Genomic DNA, 6000 nt, shown 5'->3' with positions numbered 1-6000 from the left:
ACTCGACTACTCGACTGCACAGCTAAAGCTAAAATTAGAGTGCATTATTCCTTTTTTGAGAGCCAGGCAAAGACAAGTTATGTTCTCAATTCTGTATCGAGTATTGCAGTACACTCGCCTGCTCCCCTGACCTCCACCCCATTTATCTTAAATCCCTGCCGCCTCAGCTGTCAATATGGTATAAAGGTTTCAAAGACCTTTCACTCTAATGGGAATATATCGGAGCCATTATTCCATTTTTGACTGGACCTTGTCACCGAACTTTCACTCCTTGTCGTATCTCAGCTGTGCAGGGGTGTTAAAAGCTGAGAAACTTTTAAAATCTCTGGCAGATTTGTTTGGTAACCACGCGTGAACTGCGATACTCTTAAAGAATTCAACACTTTTCCTACTGTTAAAACGTTTTATGACGTTAAGAGAGCTTTACAAACTTTATGGGCACTTAAAGAGTTCGCTCTCGTGGTGTTCTAAAGTTTTCAACTCACTTAGTGGCTTATAGAATACTCTGTTTTCTGTTTAAAAACAATAAGATCATCTGTTGGCAGACACCATGAGGCTATAAACAGTTTAAAACCTGAGAAGCAAATAACCGCATCAAGAAATGTGGTGGCTCCTACTGTGCTATAGGGGCTTGGAGTTGTAAATGTTAAACAAGACCTGTTTGCAAAGCTAAAAGTGTCCAAAAATAGCCTATAAGTATAAACAAGATTATAGGTGCTCAACTGTGCAGTGTACAGAGAATGCTAATACTACAGTGCAGCTATTGCTACTACAGTCTAACACAGTGCAATGTAGTGCACTATTGGTAGTGCAGCTAGTGCTACTACAGTCTAACACAGTGCAATGTAGTGCACTATTGGTAGTGCAGCTATTGCTACTACAGTCTAACACAGTGCAATGTAGTGCACTATTGGTAGTGCAGCTAGTGCTACTACAGTCTAACACAGTGCAATGTAGTGCACTAGTGGTAGTGCAGCTAGTGCTACTACAGTCTAACACAGTGCAATGTAGTGCACTATTGGTAGTGCAGCTAGTGCTACTACAGTCTAACACAGTGCAATGTAGTGCACTATTGGTAGTGCAGCTAGTGCTACTACAGTCTAACACAGTGCAATGTAGTGCACTATTGGTAGTGCAGCTAGTGCTACTACAGTCTAACACAGTGCAATGTAGTGCACTATTGGTAGTGCAGCTAGTGCTACTACAGTCTAACACAGTGCAATGTAGTGCACTATTGGTAGTGCAGCTAGTGCTACTACAGTCTAACATAGTGCAATGTAGTGCACTATTGGTAGTGCAGCTAGTGCTACTACAGTCTAACACAGTGCAATGTAGTGCACTATTGGTAGTGCAGCTAGTGCTACTACAGTCTAACACAGTGCAATGTAGTGCACTATTGGTAGTGCAGCTAGTGCTACTACAGTCTAACACAGTGCAATGTAGTGCACTATTGGTAGTGCAGCTAGTGCTACTACAGTCTAACACAGTGCAATGTAGTGCACTATTGGTAGTGCAGCTAGTGCTACTACAGTCTAACACAGTGCAATGTAGTGCACTATTGGTAGTGCAGCTAGTGCTACTACAGTCTAACATAGTGCAATGTAGTGCACTATTGGTAGTGCAGCTAGTGCTACTACAGTCTAACACAGTGCAATGTAGTGCACTATTGGTAGTGCAGCTAGTGCTACTACAGTCTAACACAGTGCAATGTAGTGCACTATTGGTAGTGCAGCTAGTGCTACTACAGTCTAACACAGTGCAATGTAGTGCACTATTGGTAGTGCAGCTAGTGCTACTACAGTCTAACACATGGCAATGTAGTGCACTATTGGTAGTACAGTTCACTATTAATCGGACACTAGCTCCCCTGGCCTCATCACTCTTTAATCTAGCAATATAGTCGTGTATAAGTTGTTGGGATGAGATTGTATTCGTGTATATTGTATTCTCTATTTCTTACGGGTATCTATAGCTCGCATGAGACGATGTACATACGAATTATATACAATATATTAACCTAAACAAAAGCGGTCAAGTGAGACCATTTTGGTCTTATTATAAACCTACTTTGCCTCATTAATGCCCACTTTTTGTTCATGAACGTCTGGCGAGCTCTCCAGATAAAATCCAGAGCACAATACGAAAGTAATTTCAGCATTGTCGATCAGAGGAGCCAAATAACAATCATTCTGTCGTATTGCCCATATATTGCGCTCACCGTGAGCTGTAAGTTGTGAGCGCAGTCAGTAGTCTCTATAGTCCCTCTATAGTCTATATTGTGACCATTTTCACTTCTCAAGCGCTGATGTCATCAAGATTAGCATGATTTATGTTTCTAACTCACTAATTGCACTGTAAATGACTATAACATGCTCATTAGTGGGTATATTCAGTAGTTAAACAGAAGTTTAAAACTGATGCCATGCTCCTAAGCTACAGCTTGCGTACATAATTTATGAAGAACACAAAATATATGTAAATTTGTAAGATACATAATGATGTACTTTCTCATTTACGGTATTTTGGATAGACAAGGCTACGACTTCATTATAATTGGTTTACTGATCCTACTAGTTTAGAGATAGCTTGAGAGTTGAGTATTCTATTTCTACAGATCTGTGCTTCTGTCTTTGCTAAACTGACTAGACAATTCATGATGATGAATTGACAATTGTTTATCATTCCATATTTTTAGGAACACCTTTGATAGAAAATTTACCTTGGCCAGACCCGTTTTTCCCAACAAGCTCAATTTTGTTTGATTCGATGAGACAATCTGTATCCCTCCTAGCAAATTATCCAGCTCCCTCATAGCCTGCAGGTCCTTCTTACAGATATAAAATACACTCTACACTTGCAGTTACAGTGAGAATTGTGATATCCTTAACGGGCTTATTTTACCTTTTGTACTACTTCTACTACTATAATACCCCTGACCTCCCCGTCTTGCTACAAATAAGCCAAATATAGAAATACCACACAATAAAGACCAATTCGATTCCCCGTTCCCGAAATTCTTCAGGCAGAATTTCCCCGCAATCAGCTTAATTACCGAAATCAACTCAGGAGCTGGCCGTTATCTATCATTATTTTCCTGGACTGTGTGATATATCGTGGATCAAATTAGTTCCAAGGCCGTGGGACCTTTGGCATGTACGGTTCGTCTAACTTCGGCCTGATTACTCATAATAAGACAATTTAATCCCAAGATTCACGTCTATAAAAATTGCTGACCCCTTCCGTAATCTTCTCCACTAACAAATTGAAATATACCTTACATTCCCGGCAAATAAATGTTAACAAGAATTCCGCTTTTTCTGTAGTACTAATCGTACAGATTCGTATTTCAGACTGTTTCATTCGTTTGTCCTCTATGAAAAAGTCTGTCTCTTTCTCACGATATGCATGTAACTAAACTCGATTAGAAAGCAAATTAGAGTTGGTATATTTTGTTAAGTTTTGCGCTAACTTAGTTTCGTCTAAATACAAAAGGAGATACCTTGTAAAAAGCATAACACATTAGCACATGGTGTATTTAACAGGTTTAATTAACTAGGTATTTTACCAGATGTCAACTCAGCAACTGTAGAAATGTTAATTAAATAGGACGCTGACGTATTTGTATTATAATATTCGTGATATCTTTTGTGACCGATTGTTCGAGAATTCAAATACGCTTTTGTATCTTTGACTAGTATATTTGATTGACGTAATTTATTCAATATTCATAAGCTATTAAAACTACAGGGGGGGGGGGGGGGATTTTTGAATCTGAGAATTTGACCATTTTCGCCGGGAATATTCAAAAATGTCTCAAAAATTATTTTTGAATCTGAGAAATTCAGCATGGATTTCTCATTTTCTCAAAAATGTCTCAAAAATCATTTTTGAATCTGAGAAATTCAGCATGAATTTCTCATTTTCTCAAAAATTGTCCACTCAAAAATCTTTTTTGAATCTGAGAAATCAGCATGGATTTCTCATCTTCTCAAAAATGTCTCAAAAATTATTTTTGAATCTGAGAAATTCAGCATGGATCTCTCATTTTCTTAAAAATTTTCCAATCAAAAATAATGATATACCTAATTATTCTTCTTATCAGTGCAATGTGGTCCAGAAATACTCAAAATCAATTTTTGAAAATGAGTTTTCGCCTCTCCTGGAAACGTTACTCAAAAATACTCAAAAATAATTTTTGAGAATGTGGAATGAGAATTTGGCATTTTCGTCGGGACTCTCAAAAATAGACCCCCCATTTAATACACGTTCATTTAATACACGTTCATTTAATACCTACACGTTGTAATTATTATTTTCTAGTCGTGCCCTGCGATATATCTGCTCGTAGCAACAGTGATTATTATTTATTGTGTACCACTACTACGGAATTCAAACATCAGATAAGCCAGCTTTAAAAGCATGCATTTAGTTTATCGTTCTATCCAATCACCTAGTTTAACCTTTTAAGTGTTGATGTTAACCTCTATTTAGTGATGAACAGTGTGATAAGCTATATAGTCGTTTGGCCAGCTTCACACGTACCTCTCACACAAAGGTAACCTAACCTTGCTGTCTGCAGGAACAAGTTCACTAGTCTACCAACTGATGTGTCTGGATACGACCCTTCCTGCTGTCTACCTAGAACTCGCCCTGTGAATTTAACCACACTTTCTTGACTCGACCAATGTCTGGGTTGTATTGACAGATCACAGTTTTACAGGATACCATTCTCCGCGTTGTAGGATTAGTTTTCAGTTAGTCAGAATAATGTATCGCTAAACAACTTAAAGTTAAAGTTGATGAGCATTTATTAGTATCTATAGCGTTTAAAGTCTCACGATAGTAAAATAATTGCCCCCCCCCCCCTAATCAATGTAAAGATTAAATTTCCGTTGACTAAGAAGTAACCCTAATGAATGTGTCGGGCCGATAGTGATACGCACTCTCCTTCTCGTGTTTCCATTATAGCACATGTGAACGTGAGGAAGGAACCCACCTTTGACGTAATATCACATCATGGATTGACGTAATAAACACTTGGTAATCAGTAACTTTTAATGTCGGCTCAGTCAGTTAGAGTCCTATCTATTCTCAGCCAGGACAACCGAACATGTTCCAGAGGCTTCCATTACCAGGGGGAGCGGGAATTGGATTAAGGTCACTTTACGAGGAGTTAGGAGCTTCGTTACTTGTCATGCATTTTGTTTCGTAGTCATGTTGAATTGTTACTGTGACGAAGGTGAGCGCTAGGATAAACTATTCCTGCTCTTAGAACTGACATTTCTGTCAGTAAAGAAACACTGAAGGAGTAATTGAGGCCCGCGGAATTTTCGTGGGCACCATTTAAGATTAACTAGCTGTGCGGCTGCCCCTTCAAAACAGTAATCAAGTTTCATGTAATCCCATCATTGCTCAAACGATCTGTTCCGCCAGAAAGGTTCATTTTCGGTACAAGATCAGTTTAGTGTTGTGATCATATTTTTTACAGTTACAATTTAACTGATCAATCAGACTGAGACTTATTTGTTGCAGTTTACGGCGCTTTGTTTCTCAATTATCATAACTCGTTTAATCTGACAGCTTTTTAATACTGTCCTGTTTAAATTGCTTCAACTTTATCTTTACTTTATTTTGTCCAGTCGTCTGTTAAATACGATATAATCGGGGTGTTTCACACAATTCAGTTACATGTTAGGTAATATACCATGTGTCAAAACAGTAAGTTGTAACAGTTGTGTTAAATGCTTGTCTAATTCTGCTTACTTTTGTCAATGTGTCCGATTGAATTCTGTTATATAATAGTACTGCATCGTGTAATTGTAAAGTAAAATAAGTTTGTAATTGTAAGTATTGTTATTTTCACTGAGCGGAAGACATTCTAGTTACTGAACAGTGAGAAGTGTCTTGAAAATTTTGAAGTAGTTTTGTAAAAGTTCCCATTACACATCGACCTCAATTTCTGAAGAAGTGTTTTGAAAACTAAAATTCAGACTGATCTCA

Source organism: Bolinopsis microptera, chromosome 2 (assembly GCF_026151205.1).
Source record: "Bolinopsis microptera isolate Bmic1 chromosome 2, MBARI_Bmic_1.0, whole genome shotgun sequence".
Lineage (NCBI taxonomy): Eukaryota > Metazoa > Ctenophora > Tentaculata > Lobata > Bolinopsidae > Bolinopsis > Bolinopsis microptera.
Note: the sequence above shows the minus strand (reverse complement) of the source record.